The sequence below is a fragment of the Gallus gallus genome, chromosome 6 (assembly GCF_016699485.2).
Source record: "Gallus gallus isolate bGalGal1 chromosome 6, bGalGal1.mat.broiler.GRCg7b, whole genome shotgun sequence".
NCBI lineage: Eukaryota > Metazoa > Chordata > Aves > Galliformes > Phasianidae > Gallus > Gallus gallus.
In genome coordinates, this window is record NC_052537.1 from 8,858,286 (window position 1) to 8,871,813 (window position 13,528).

At 49.1% G+C, this 13,528-nt stretch overlaps 1 protein-coding gene across 9 annotated transcripts in view; it reads left to right on the top strand.

Annotated features, from left to right (window-relative positions):
* The window catches only part of RTKN2 (rhotekin 2), a 220,277-nt gene that overhangs the window by 139,445 nt on the left and 67,304 nt on the right, over window positions 1-13,528 (top strand). The window contains exon 22 of one of the 9 annotated variants that reach the window (XR_006939532.1): window positions 12,491-12,786. The exons of the other annotated variants lie outside the window; for them this stretch is intronic. The gene's annotated coding sequence lies outside the window, so the exon portion shown is untranslated. Of the gene's footprint in view, window positions 1-12,490; window positions 12,787-13,528 lie in introns of those variants that run through there. 9 annotated transcript variants of the gene reach the window in all.

Below are 13,528 nucleotides of genomic sequence, written 5' to 3' on the forward strand. Positions count from 1 at the left end.
GTCGTTTCAGCAACACAGATGTTTGCAATAAGCATGCAGTTGGGAAGTGTAAAGTAAAGATGAATGTATCATTACTATGCGTAAGTAAACTTTTGTGGCCCATTTGTCAGATCAGGCTGAATTGCGTTCTGTCTTTCCAGATTACAAATGGCTTGCATTAAAACAACAGCTTTTTAAGAAGGCTGGGAAAATGTCCTGCTCCAGTTGCTCATTGTAAGTGCTTCAGTGCAGAAACTTTGCCTGGTCTCTTCCCTCCCGGTCTTGGAAATAAAAGCTTAGGTGAAAGTGCAGTTGTTCCCAGACCGAGGTCCTGTTGTGTGCAAGGCTGCCAGACCCTTTCCTATCAAGGAGAGGTTCTCATAGCTATCAACTATTGCATCTATGACAAGATGCTTCAGTGATATATAGATGCGTTCCTCCATTTATTTTTAAGTTGCTCTTAAACGCATTTTCTTTGGAGCAATGTTTCAGCCAAACAAGACAGGAAGGTAGATTTTTTCTTTTTTTTTTGCCTTTAAACTAGTGAACATTTTTAAAAGTGAGCTATGCTTCAGTGTTTTCTGGCACACAGAATCCATCTTAATGTGGAGTACATGACAAAAAGTGCCATGCTTTCTATAAAGATCTTAAGGAGAGTGACTGAGCCCCAGTACCACACTGTAAATTAACTATTGTCCTTTGTCAGCATCAAGTGTGCCCTGTCATGTCAAATAACCACAGTTGGCATTCTGTTTACGAGCACGGCCCATTCATTCCACCCAGCAGTGAATAATTCATATAGCAAGTTTTACCCTGGGCAAAGTACACTGACATCAAGAGTCACTAAACTATAGTCATTCACTGAACAAAATAGTTATTCATGCTTTCAATGTGAACCATTAAATCTTGCCAATTAAATTTAAGAATGAAGCAAATTAATTCATTTAACATCTTCTGAGCTCACAGTAACATTGTTGCACACTTGCTGTGCTTTGCTTTTCTTTTCTCCTTTTTTCTTCCAAACTGGTTATACCTGGAAAACGAAATGCTGTGCCAAGCAACTTTTAGGAGACCCTGAAAAGGGAAACAAGGAGAAAGATGATTGCTAAGCCCCAGTACAGTGCCCTCGGCTTGCAGTTTCTTGCAGCACGTATCACAAGCTACTGCATGGCAAAGGGCTGCTGGTGGCAGCAGGCACAGCTGAGCTGCCCTGGCCCTCCTGGGCAGCTGGGAGCTGCAGAGCACGGGGAGATTGAATCACATTAACACAAAGGTTGGAAAGACCACTCAGATCACCTAGTCCAACCATCAACCCATCACACCATACCCTCTAAACCATGTCTCTAAATGTCACATCTACCCTTTTCTTCAGTTGTTCCCTTGGGGGCCTGCGATCTTGTCCTCTCAAGCTTTCTATCTTGTCCCTCCCACATGGCATTTAGGGTTGCCACTGGAAAAAATAGTAGCATGGTCGAGTGGAAACATAGAAATACATCTTCAGAGAGAGAATGGCTTTGGTGTGGCAGCTCAGCGTAGTGGTGAAGCATGGCTGTGAGGGACGGAGCCCTCCTCCCCTCCTGCCTGTCCCTCCTATGCTGATGAGCACTGGTGAGGGGGCTTGCAGGGCTGTGGCAGGGAACTGGGAGAGGATTTGTGGGTGATTTTTTAAATTGCTGTTACAGGAGGGAAAATAAAAGCCTCTATTGTTCTTTATTGAAAATTTATCACAGGACAGTAAACAGCGGATGTGAATTTTTCACCTGCCATCACCAAGAGGGCCAAAGGGTGGGTGGTGTTGGTCCGGTCCCACCTCGTCCTGCGGAGCAGAGATTGCTTTGTTAAGGCTACGGGCTGTGGGCTGCCAGCTCAACCCCTTCAGAACCCCAAACACAGAGGTGGAATGGGAGTGGCACCTAATTAGAGGGAGTTAATCATTGACTCTTTTGTGAATGAGGGACATGCTGGCAGTGTTTGCACTGCGGGCTCTCCCCTCTGTAACCCGTTGGGTGCTGATCATCTCAGAGGTCACAGGTAGTCTTAACGAATGCCACATCTCCTCATCGTGACGGGATTGATGCGGCTTTGCCTGCTCCTTGGCACATAAGCGTTTCTCCCAGCCTGCAACGCCTCTGTGCCCACATGCATCCCTGGGCTGTTTCAGGTGGTGATCAGCAGCTGTTTGTACTGCACAAAGTCCAGAACATTTTCTATTCATTTGCTTAATTTTTCATCCCATTTCATGCCATTCCCTTTTGGAAAACAGCAAGGGGAAGACAAGTGTAGGTGGCCATATGTTGCCTGTGCACGAGACTGCAGCTCTGGTGGGGAGTCACCTGGTGCAGGATGGCTGCCCCGCTGCCATCACCCATCCTGCCCTAAGGTCATTGCTGAGCTGATGGCTGAGTAAAATTTGGGGTGAAATCCTCCTTGGATACTATTTGCCTTAAAGCAGGATGATTTGGCACAAAATAATTTGCTCAAAACTATTTATCGCATCCTCCTGAAAAAAATAGATCATATTCCAAAACACCTGCTTCCCTCTAAGAAATCACAGCTTCTGATCAGTGTAACTTAACACCAACAAATCCCGGCTGCTGCTTTTATTGTGATTAAGGATGTGTGTGCCCAGCAGGTCTGCTGCTGCTGCTCAGTGCTGTGAGAAGAGGCAGGGGCAGCCTGAGCTGGGGGGCACAGCCGGGGTATGGCTGTGCTGGGCTGTAGGGCTTCGCTGCTGCAATGCTGAAAAGCAGAGCTGTGCCAAGCTAGCCCCAGAATTCTCCTGTCAGCATTTAACCTCATGGTGAGGTTGTCTCACAGTGGTAGGTGCATGCTCACAGCTGAGGCCTTGTGCCTTGGTGTGGAACAGCTACAATTGCTGCCCCAATGTAATCATAGAATCATAGAATGGTTTGGGTTGGAAAGGACCTTTAAGATAATCTAGTTCCAGCCCTCTCCCCCCCCCCTCCCCACCATAGGCAGGGACACCTTCCCCTTGACCAGGTTGCTTGAAGTCCCATCTGGCTTGCCTTTGAATGCTTCAAGGGCATCCACAATCTCACCTCTTCTACTCTCTTACCAACCTCACAGTAAAGATTTTCTTCCTAATATCTAGTCTAAATCTATCCTCTCCCAGTTTGAAGCCATTTCCCCTTGTTCTGTTGCTACATGCCCTTCTAAAAAGTCCCTCTCCAGCTTTACTCCAGGCCCCCTTCGCGTACTAGAAAGCTGCTATAAGGTCTCCCCAGAGCCTTCTCTTCTCCAGGCTGCAGAGCACCAGCTCTCTCGGTGTGTCCTTATAGGGGAGGTGCTCCAGCCCCCTGTTCATCTTCATGGCCCTCCTCTGGATCCACTCCAACAGCTCCATGTCCTTCTTGTGTTGGGGGCCCCAGAACTTGGCACAGTAATCTAGGTGGCATCTCACAAGAGCAGGGTAGAGGGGTAGAGTCACTTCCCTCGACCTGTTGGTCACAATTCTCTTGATGCAACCCAGGATATGGTTGGCCTTCTGGGCTGCAGGTGCACACTGCTAGCTCATGTTTAATCTTCCATTAGCCGACACTCCCAAATCTTTCTCCTCAGGGCTGCTCTCAAGCCATTCTCTGCCCAACCTGTATCTGTGCTTGGGATTGCCTGACTCAGGTGCAGGACCTTGCACTTGGCCTTGTTGAGCTTCATGGGGTTGGCATGGGCTCACCTCTCAAGCCTGTCCAGGTCCCTCTGGATGGCATCCCTTCCCTCTAGAATGTCAACTGCACCACTCAGCTTAGTGTGGTCTGCAAACTTGCTGAAGGTCCACTTGATCCCACTGTCCATGTCACGTACAAAGATGTTAAATAGCACTGGTCCCAGCACTGATCCCTGAGGAACAAGACTTGTCACCAGTCTCCACTTGCACATTGAGCCGCTGACCGCAACTCTCTGAGTGCAACCATCCAGCCAATTCCTTATCCAGAGAGCAGTCCATCTGTCAAATCCGTTTCTCACCAAATTGGTGACCAGGATGTCATGCAGGACAGTGTCAAATGCTTTGCACAAGTCCAGGTAGATGACATCAGTTGCTCTTCCTTAATCCACTGACACTGCAACTCCATCATAAAAGGCCACCAAGTTTGTCAGGTATGACTTGCCCTGGTGAAGCCATGTTGGTTACCATAATGGTAGGGGTTATAGAAGGTATGGATTATTGTGAACAGAAGAGGGAAATTTCTACTGGAGGCATGCTCATGCTTTAGTAAACCAGCTTTCTGACCTCATTTCCTTGAAATTGCTGCAGTGTGCCTCCAAAAACAATGCTGGCAGAGGGGAGTGGAGCCCTTGTCCTCTCCCACAGCAGCAGCCAGGCCTGGGGCTGTGAAGCTCTGCTGGGCTGCCTTCTAGGCAGTTGTCTGCACATGGACAAATGGCTTCGGTCTGCTCTCAATTTGTTTATACCTTAATCCTCCGGTAGCCTCAGGACCAAATAATTTATTTCTGATTGCTGGCGATTTTTTAACATGGCACAAAAAGGCATAGGAACAGGCTGTGAATAAACATTAAAGCCAGACAAATTCGGGCTCAGGAAAAGGTGCACATTTTTCACGGTGGGCATAGTTAACCATCAGAGTGACTTGTGGAGGGATTCAGTAGATCTTCCATCACTTAAAGTCTTTAAATCAAGACTGCCTGTAATATAATACGCTGTAAGCAGAAGTTTCAGGCTCAGTTCCAAGTTGCCTGGGTGAAATTTTTTGGTCTGTTTTATGCAGCCGGGCAGAGCAGATGATCAGAAAAGCTATGAAAATAACTCCCTGTAAGAGGTCTGTGTTTAAATAAGCAAACAAACAAACCCTTGAAAGTGATACCCACACGTACAAATGGACAAAAATGACACATCCTTAGCCATGCTGGAAAAGGAAATGTTTGTATCTGCCGTAGCAGGCTGTTCCTGCCCCTACAGCCCTGCGTGGTTTGCAGGGCAGCACCGCCTGCTGTGCTGGGGCATGGGAGGGCAGTGCCAGCAAGGTGGGTGTGTGCCCGGCTCCTGGTGCCCTGGCCAGGATGAGGAGCACCAGGTCCCCGAGCAGGGATGGAGAGGGAGCGTGGGACTGGGCCAGTGAGATGTCACGCAGGGACCAGGGTCCATTGGGAGGCACCTGCTGGTTTTTGTCAGCCTGCGTAACGCTCAGCGCCAGCATCTATCTCCCATAACAACGTCAGGAGGCGGTGGTCCTCCCAGAGAGCAAACAGTTGGAGCTCTTCATTAAGAGAGAACCTAATTAGACGTTTATTATTTATGTGGTTTTGCATTAATGGCCTGGCAGCAAGATTTATTTCTCAACATATTTGTTTCACAATGTGGTTTCTTCAACGATCAATTGATATTTGGTTAGCTTAATAACTATCTTGTTAAGATTAAATTAAATGCTACTCTGATTTAACTCTATTAAAATAAATGTTGGCGTCGTTAATGAAATGCAAATCGCTATTTAAATAGTGGCAACGCTTCACTGAGTTGCCACCATTGGGTGGCAGGGTGCTGAGGAATGTGCCAGGGGAGCAGGGGGTGCCGAGTGCCAGGGCCTTGTGTGAGTGAGAGCTTTCCTCTGCCACAAGCAGGTCTCTGCACTGTGGGGTGCAGCCCGACAGAGAGGTTGCCCCTAGGCTTACTTGGTTTCCAGCTCTGTGAGTCATACGGGCCCGAGCAGCCTGCCTCAGCAGGTGGGGACAGGGACGGGCATTGGTTTGCCCCTACTTCCCCATCACACCCTGTTTCTCTGGCAGGCTACGAGTATGTACCTGGAGAAAGTCTTCAGTGAGTTTAGGCTGGAAATAGCAGCCAGCAGCAGGCAAGCAGCTTGTTGGCTGTAACATCTGCTGCTCCTCACATCTGGGGAGGAGTCGCTGGGGCAGGCGGTGGGACCCAAATACCAGCAAACTTGGCTTCTCCAGTGCATTGGACATGGGAAGGGGCGGATGTGAATCTCTCCAAAGCACTGAAGGAAAGAGCCATGTGCATACGGAAGTCAAAACGTGTCACCAAAACTTTTCATTTGCGTGAGTGCTAAGTGAGACAGGAGAAACAGCAGCTGGAGTCTTCAGGAAAGTCTTGACGCGTTGCCAAAGTGCTATGCTAAAACTAGTGATGTTAAATGTGTGGCGTGTCGGGTCGATCCAGCTCTGCCTATAGCACTGATAGCACATGTGGCTGTCATGGGAGCTGGGCCAGGGCTGGCCTGGGAGGGAAAAGGCAATGCAGAGCCCGACCTTCCTATGCCCCTACGTTCTGAGGGGCCTGTGCTGCTCCCAAAGCAGAGGGGGAAATGGAGACATAGTGCTGTGTGAGCAGCTGTATTTCAGTCTGCGTGTGAGTTGCAGATACCTTGTTTGAGTATTTTCTAAGTGGCCAAATTTGTATGCACAAAGTCCTTGTTACTGAGCTACAAGTACTGCAAGTGCGAAGTCCTTTTAGTACCTCGCTGCAGCAAGGAGCTGTGAGGGGGGAGTGCCCAGCCCTCCTCTCCTGCACATCCCAGCATTTGATGTTCTCAAACTGTTAATCACTGTGCTGAAGCAAAGAGCAAACCCCTAATAGAAGCATGCAGCCTCTTGTAACATTTGGGCTTTTGCCCACGTGTATTGCCAGGTTTGACCAAAGCACAAGGAGTACGTGTGTGATACAGAGAAAAGCTATGCAAAGTTAAATGCAGGACTGTGTCTGTGTTCCCCGTGCTGTTCGGACACAACCATTTCTTCTCGTGTGTGTGATTTTTCCTTTGCATTTCTGGCTGTAGCGATGCGGTAGCTCTAAGCCTTGATGGGGTTTTTAGTGTGGTTGGTAGAACACCCCGTGATGCCTTGTGCCATATTCATCTTCCAGTGCTTGATGCTTCGTGGGATTTTCCAGCAGCTTTCATTTATTGGATTTCCTGCTTAGATTTTTAGCAAAAAGCGAGGAAGATAATGAAACATCCCCTTTTAATTCTAACTTAATTGCATACAATTAGCTAAATACATCACTTGCTGCAACTACAGCTAATGCGTTGTTAAATATTGTTTTTGCAATAGTGTGCCAAATGAGATATTAATAATATTTGGTATCATTAGCGCTAGATTACAAAAATATTTGCATACTGCATATTAGGGTGTGATATGATGCGTTTCCGCGTTGGGTGACTGTGTAGGTGACTAAGGATTATGAAATAGTTCTTAACACATATCCTGAATTTTAAAGCTTCCAGATTTGTTTGTTTTCAGAAAGGAGCTGAAGTCAGGTTCCTGATACTGTCTCTGCGGCTCCTTTTTTTGGACTAAGCGCGTTGAGTCCACTTCCTGAGCAGCGCTCTCCCAGTTACACTTTGCCTACCCCAGTTCCCCACAGTTTGGTTTCTCGGTTCCTTTCTATTCCTGCCTGCCAAGAATAATGAGGGGAAAATTGATCCTGCCTTGGGGATGAGGACTGGACTCAGTGACCTCTGCGGGGCCTTCCCGTCTCCGTTTTTTCTCCGTTCTGCGTGGTCTGGAGCTGTCATGCATCCAAGCAGCGCGCAGGGGAGTCCATGAGAACAGGTGTCTGCATTTTGCACCGCTTCTGCACTGAGGGAGGCTGCATGGCACAGCTCCAGCTGTCACCCAAGCATTTTGGTTGTGCTGATGGGACGGATGGTGGGTCTCCCTGAACATCCCCTCGGTGCTGCAGTGCCTGGGCGGCGCGGTGCTGGGTGGGCCCTGGGTGCCATGGCGCAGGACTGTGCACAGCACCCTTCGTCAAGGCCCCGGGGCCTGCTGGCACTCAGTGTGCAAACACAGCGTGCTGTGCAGTGCCTGAGGGGTCGGTGGGGCGCGAGAGTGACTTGAGGCACCGGAGTGTGAACTTCATCTCTCCTAACCCCAGGCACAGCTCACTCCAGGCCTTTGGCGTGGCCCAAGAGTGATGACAGGAAGCGTTCACAAACTTGAAATGACGTTTAGCTCTTCAGGGCCACACAGTATCTGGGCTTGCCTTTTCAGGGCTCCAAGTGCTTCCCAGCGTTTGGGGCAGAGCCACGTGTGGAAACACGCTTTAGGGACCAGCAGCTCTCTGCCGCTCGCACAATCTGTAATGTGGGAGCAACAACAAACAGGAAACCCTAAGGGTGGGTGACAGACAGAAATGCAACTTCTGGAGACTGATCGGAGGTGTCAAAAGATGATGATTAATTGAGAAGAATAGAAGTGAGAGGCTCCTTTAGCGGTGGTGAAGCTGTGGACGGGGAGCTGCAGGCTGGAGCTGCTGGGTGCGCTGTGCAGACTGGCCGCTGCCATGCAGCAGTCACACGTGGAGTTTGTGCAGCTCCCCGACAGTTGTGATTTGCTTTGAAAACAAATAGAAACGCACTGCCCCAGAGCTGCCTTAGATCTCCTCAAGGATCACCTCTGGCAGCAGGGGAGCTCTATCTGTGTTTTTCCTGCGGGCCTCGCACTGGGTAGCTGTGCCACTGGGAGCACCAGGCGTGCATCGAGGCTGGAGAGGCTGTTCGGTGGTAAGCACAACTGCTTTTATTGCACCCTTCTGCTTTTTTGTCCAGAAGTAGGACTCAAAGGCACTTAGTGGAGGGTTTCTGTATTTCCTCCCTTCTTCTCCCCTTCTGTGCCTCGAGACAGAAGTGTTTGACAACAGAAGGGAGAGTAAGGAAGAGTAAAGAGAGACCAGAGAGAGGTGAAGTGTACATGAACTCGTTTCCGCAGCCTTTGACAGCTCGTCTGGTGGGAATAATGAGTAATTTATGTAGCATTCCCCACTTCAGATTATCGAGTGGCTAGACCAAAGCTGGGAAACACTCCAGGTCCAAATCAGATACAACAAAGAGGACATTTGTAGTCCTTTGTGTATTCCTGTATTGTATTCATTTTTATTAATTTCCTGATAGTGGAAGCAATCGGGGCAGGGAACAGAAGGTCTCACGTCCCGCTCTGTCCTCGTGGTGGTCGCTCCGGGTGTCGGGGCCAGCACAGCTGCGGTGGGATGGCCCCGCTGCTTTCAGCCATGGTCCCCTCTCGAGGCCCACAGCAAGGTGCTGGGGAGGGGTGGAAGTGCATGAAGTGCTGCCCCAGCCACCACCAGCAGCTGCTGTGTGTGCTGTGTGTGCACCCAGAGCAGGCTTTTGGGGTGGCCTCACAGTGTAATGTTGTAATTGTGAAGCTAACTGGGAATGTCCTTCTGTGCGTTTGCCTGAAGAGAAATACCTCCCTTCTGTAAAAACAAACCAACAGAGAGAGCCAACCCAACGCAAATAAACCCCTGAGAGGCATTTTCCTGTGGCAGTGACTCCAGGGCAAGGGCTTGACAGAGCTCTGCTTAGAGGGGAAAAAAGGGAATTTCAGCGTGCAATATATTTTGCCTGTTTTGCTGCTAAAGCAGTTGTGCGCTACCCATAACACTTAGGGGCATATTGCTTTACAGACTGCAAACAGCCTTTTTGGGTAACTATTAAGCAGACTTAACTGTATCCTCATTGCTTTTATTCACAGCAGCTAAGACTATTGAAAGCAATGCTACTTTTCCACTGGAAATCTCTGTAGCCGCTTTGGCATTCCTGACTGTTTCCAAACACGTATGTCCTTGAAAGAAATAGACCAACAGATCCTCTGAGCCAGGTTCTCTCCCACTGCAATCCCTTTACACCATTGCATCTGTCTTTTGCAGAGAGCGTTACTCCAGTTTTATACCAGCGCAGCCAGAAATAGAATTAGGTCTCCCACCTCCAGCCAACGTTATTCAGAGTAAATCCTCTTCGGCAAAGGAAGCAGCCAGCTAGCTGCCAGCTCTTGGCAGGCCTGCAGAGCCCTGGCATTGGTGTCAGTTTTAGAAGTTGAAAATTCACATGGGGTTTAATGGAGAGGTATTAGGAATTTCTTAAAATGAGTTAGCACATTTTAAATCTAAAGCAGCCGCTAGGATGGGCCCTCTGTACTCCCGTGTGCATTTGGTATCCTTTAAGGAAGGAAACTGAAAGCAACTCACCCATCTTTTCCATTCTGATGCTAATTTACTATGTTTGCATCTCGCTGTCTCAGTTTATCTGTAATAATGGACATGCCACTTACCTGGACATTCCACCACAGGGCAATGAGGCTTACTGGATGTCCAGCAATAGTAACTGCAATTGTAGCAACCTCTATCAAGAGGGCTTGGTGTTCAAAGGAGCAATGGTTATTCTGGTTTTGTGAGCGTGGAAAACAAAGCTGAGACTGGAGGTGCCCCATCACAGCAGGCTAATGGTGGCAGCCAGGCTGCCTGAAGCTCTGTCAGGGCATGGGGCACAAAATCAGGGCAGCTGCCGAGTCATTTCCGTACTTGTCATGAAGCTTGTCAAGTCTATGGGAGCATCCCGCTGTCAGGAACCACCTTGTTCCCTGCAGAGCTGTGCAAAGCATTGCGAATGGGATGGACTGTGGTCTGCTGGCAGGATCAGGACCGGTTGCTTCTGTTGTTGGAAGCGGAGAAATAATCCGTAGCTCTCCCCTGTAGTATTTAATTTCCATCAATTGCTGATGTACTCTTCTTCACCCTGTTCGCCTTGTATCAATATGAGTCTAAATTCTTCCTCTTAAGCAAATGGCTACTATTTCTTTCCATTCCACACAATGGAATACCTGCCGTCTGCTTAAATGCCACTAACAAAACCTCTATGTTTGCAATGAGGTGGAGGCAAGATGATGTCAAGTGACTCACGGTTTATACACAAGTGTATGAAAACCAAACTAGCCCTTGGATAGCTGTGGATAATTCTTTCCATCCTATAAAAGAGTGGTAGTTCACACTGTTTTTCATATTTTATTTGCTGGGTTTTCATACCAATTATGGCATTTACATAAAATAACAAGTTATGTGAGTCCATCCAATTCCCAAGAACCCCACTGCCATTTTCGTTAGGAGCTACAATTAGTGACACAATTACGTTGTTCATGTCCACAGGCATCCTGAGCATTAGACCCTTATCCTGTGTGTAGTTTTCTCTTGTGTTACCTGGCAGTGGTCTGCTTGTATTCCCTTGCTTCAGGTCGCTACCAACCAGAAATTACACACTTGTAGAAGAGGCGTGCTGTTCTGCTGCAGTGACTCTATGGCTTGGCTTGCAGTCTCCCTTTTTGTCTGTTACTAAAAATCAAAGTTTCTCTACATACAGCATGAGCACTGTTGCTGATTACAGCTTTGAGGTCGATTTTGAATTGAATCCTCAGTGCAAGGGTGAAGGTTAAGCATGCTGACAACTTGTGGTCTCGTGGTACATTTCTTTGGAACTGGAGGTGAGAGGGGTAATGGCTGGCTGCGTTTGCAAATGCTACAAGGAGCACGTCTCTGTAGCAAGCAGCCGTGTTTGCTGCAGCTCCTTGCACAAGTGGGATGACCCACACTGGTGTGTAACTGCTGCACACACTCACTGGGTAGCATGGTTTGACTTGGAGCCCAGAGATTCTGTGGGTTGATTGGGTAAGAAATACTTTGGGGTTTTAGTTACAAGATGTGTGTATCCTAGCATGGTATGCCTGCCTTTCTCAATGCCATTTTCAGGAGCTGCACACTACCCCATACATACCCGCACAGGTGGGAAGGGCTCACAGCAGAGCTCTGCGATGCTGTTTTTGGTGTACCACCAGAAGGAAGTGGCACTGACCACACTCATAGCATGGTGCTCAGAAGCTAGGTTTGAGCTGTGTCTGTCAACAGCATGTACTTCCATGGCTAACCGAACTGCAGATAATCTAAACAGGTTGCTTGCAGAAGATTTTAGTCACTGTATCACTGTCAGAACCAAGGCAGTCTGGCCTGAAGTTAAATCTGGAAGAAACCTTTGCTCTAAGCCCCATGTGAACGTGTTCCTCATTCCCAGGTTGACCAACTAGAACCAACCTGCCTCAAATTTCATAGTCAAGATTTTGTGCTGAGATTATGTACAAAGTGGGTCAGCTATTCAGAGCTGGTAGTTTGTTTCAATACTGGATTTGTACTGATTTCTTGTTATCTGAACTGACCATTGCTTCCTAGAAACAAAGTTCTGCCCGCGGATTGCTCTGTGAGTGGCAGATCTGTGGTTGTGCTCTCACGTTACCACGGGGCATTCTCCCATGCTGCCAGCTCTTGAGTGCTGCTGCTTGTTGGGGTGGGGAACCACTCAGGAGAGTGGGAGTCATTGCCCACATGGAAGTGGGGCTCTGTCAGCTGGGCTGAAATATAGTTAGGACATCTAGCATGGTCTGGGGGAAAAGTCACCGCCTTTTAAATACGTATCTGCAACCTTAAAAGCTTCCTGAAGCTATCTTAGGGCAGCAAGAGCTGTTCATCAGGACCATATGTGTATTGCACTGGTAAACATCAGAGTGATGGATGTAACATGTCCACAGATTCCTGTGTCTCTTGCTTGGGTGCAAGTCACCGTAGCTTGAATTGTTTTGCATTGAGATGGGCAGTGCAGCAGCCCCTAAGCGAGAGCCACAAGGAGATCCCCTCCTGCAGCTGCCATCCTTTTGCCCATGCCTTTCTTCCCTGTGGCAGAGTCTGGCACCCTGGGGCACATCCCTGCAGCTCTGTACCAGAGGCATCTCCTCGCCGACCAGTGCGCTGCTCAGCACAGATGGGCACACACGCCGGGCCATGAAGGAGCAGGTGGGTGCGTGCTAAAAGCAAAGGGCCATTTGGCATGTAGTCGTTAGCTGTCGCCGAGTGCATTAGTCCTCTTACGTCTTTCAGAAAGTCATCGTTTTATAACAGAAAATTGCCGTTTTGTTCCAAGCAGACTTAATTTCTATAATAAGAATAAAGTCTCTTAATTGGGGTCAGGAAGAAGCAGACTGAGGCGCTCGGCAGGGGAGGCAAGAGCTGCGGGCACACAAGGGGACAGGGAGGGGGTGCAGGGCAGCGTGTGGGTACCCACAGCCCGAGGAGTTTGTCCCAGCGCCCGGTGCTGCTGAGGTGGCACACCTGGGGGAGAGGAAAACCAGTGATTTCTCACAGTGCCTTAAAATCCTGGTGCATCTGGTGCATCACCAACACGCTCTGCCTCGGCCTTTGGCTGTCCGAGTGCAGAATGCTGCTTTTTGCCAGCGGCCAATGGGTAGCGTACAAGGTTGGCTCCCCCCACAGAAGAAACGTGGATTATTTGTTGTGTTTGTGTGGTGGTGAGACTGGCACAGCTGATGCTGCTTTCACTGCATGTGGCCACTAGTAGCACTTCGCTCGTTGGTCTCCTCTTCAATAAGCATCTCTAGCTTTCTCAATTAAACGACACCCGCACCTCTTCGGTAAGGCCGTCCGTTACCCGGCACCCAGCCGCTGCGGAGCGAGCGAACCCAGCGCGGGGCAGAGCCCGGACGGCGTGCGGCGCCGATTCGTTGTCAGCCATCACCACCTAGCGGCCACGGGGCTCCCCCTCCGTTCGCCGGCCTGTTCAAGTTTTTGCCCTGAAAAGAGGATTTTCAGGGTAAGCTCTCATGTGCTGGGCTGACTCTGAACTCACACCGGCCTGTACGACAATGGGACGGTCCTTCCTGGCAGCTGTACCCCAGGGGTGACTGCTCACGCAGATAAATGGGA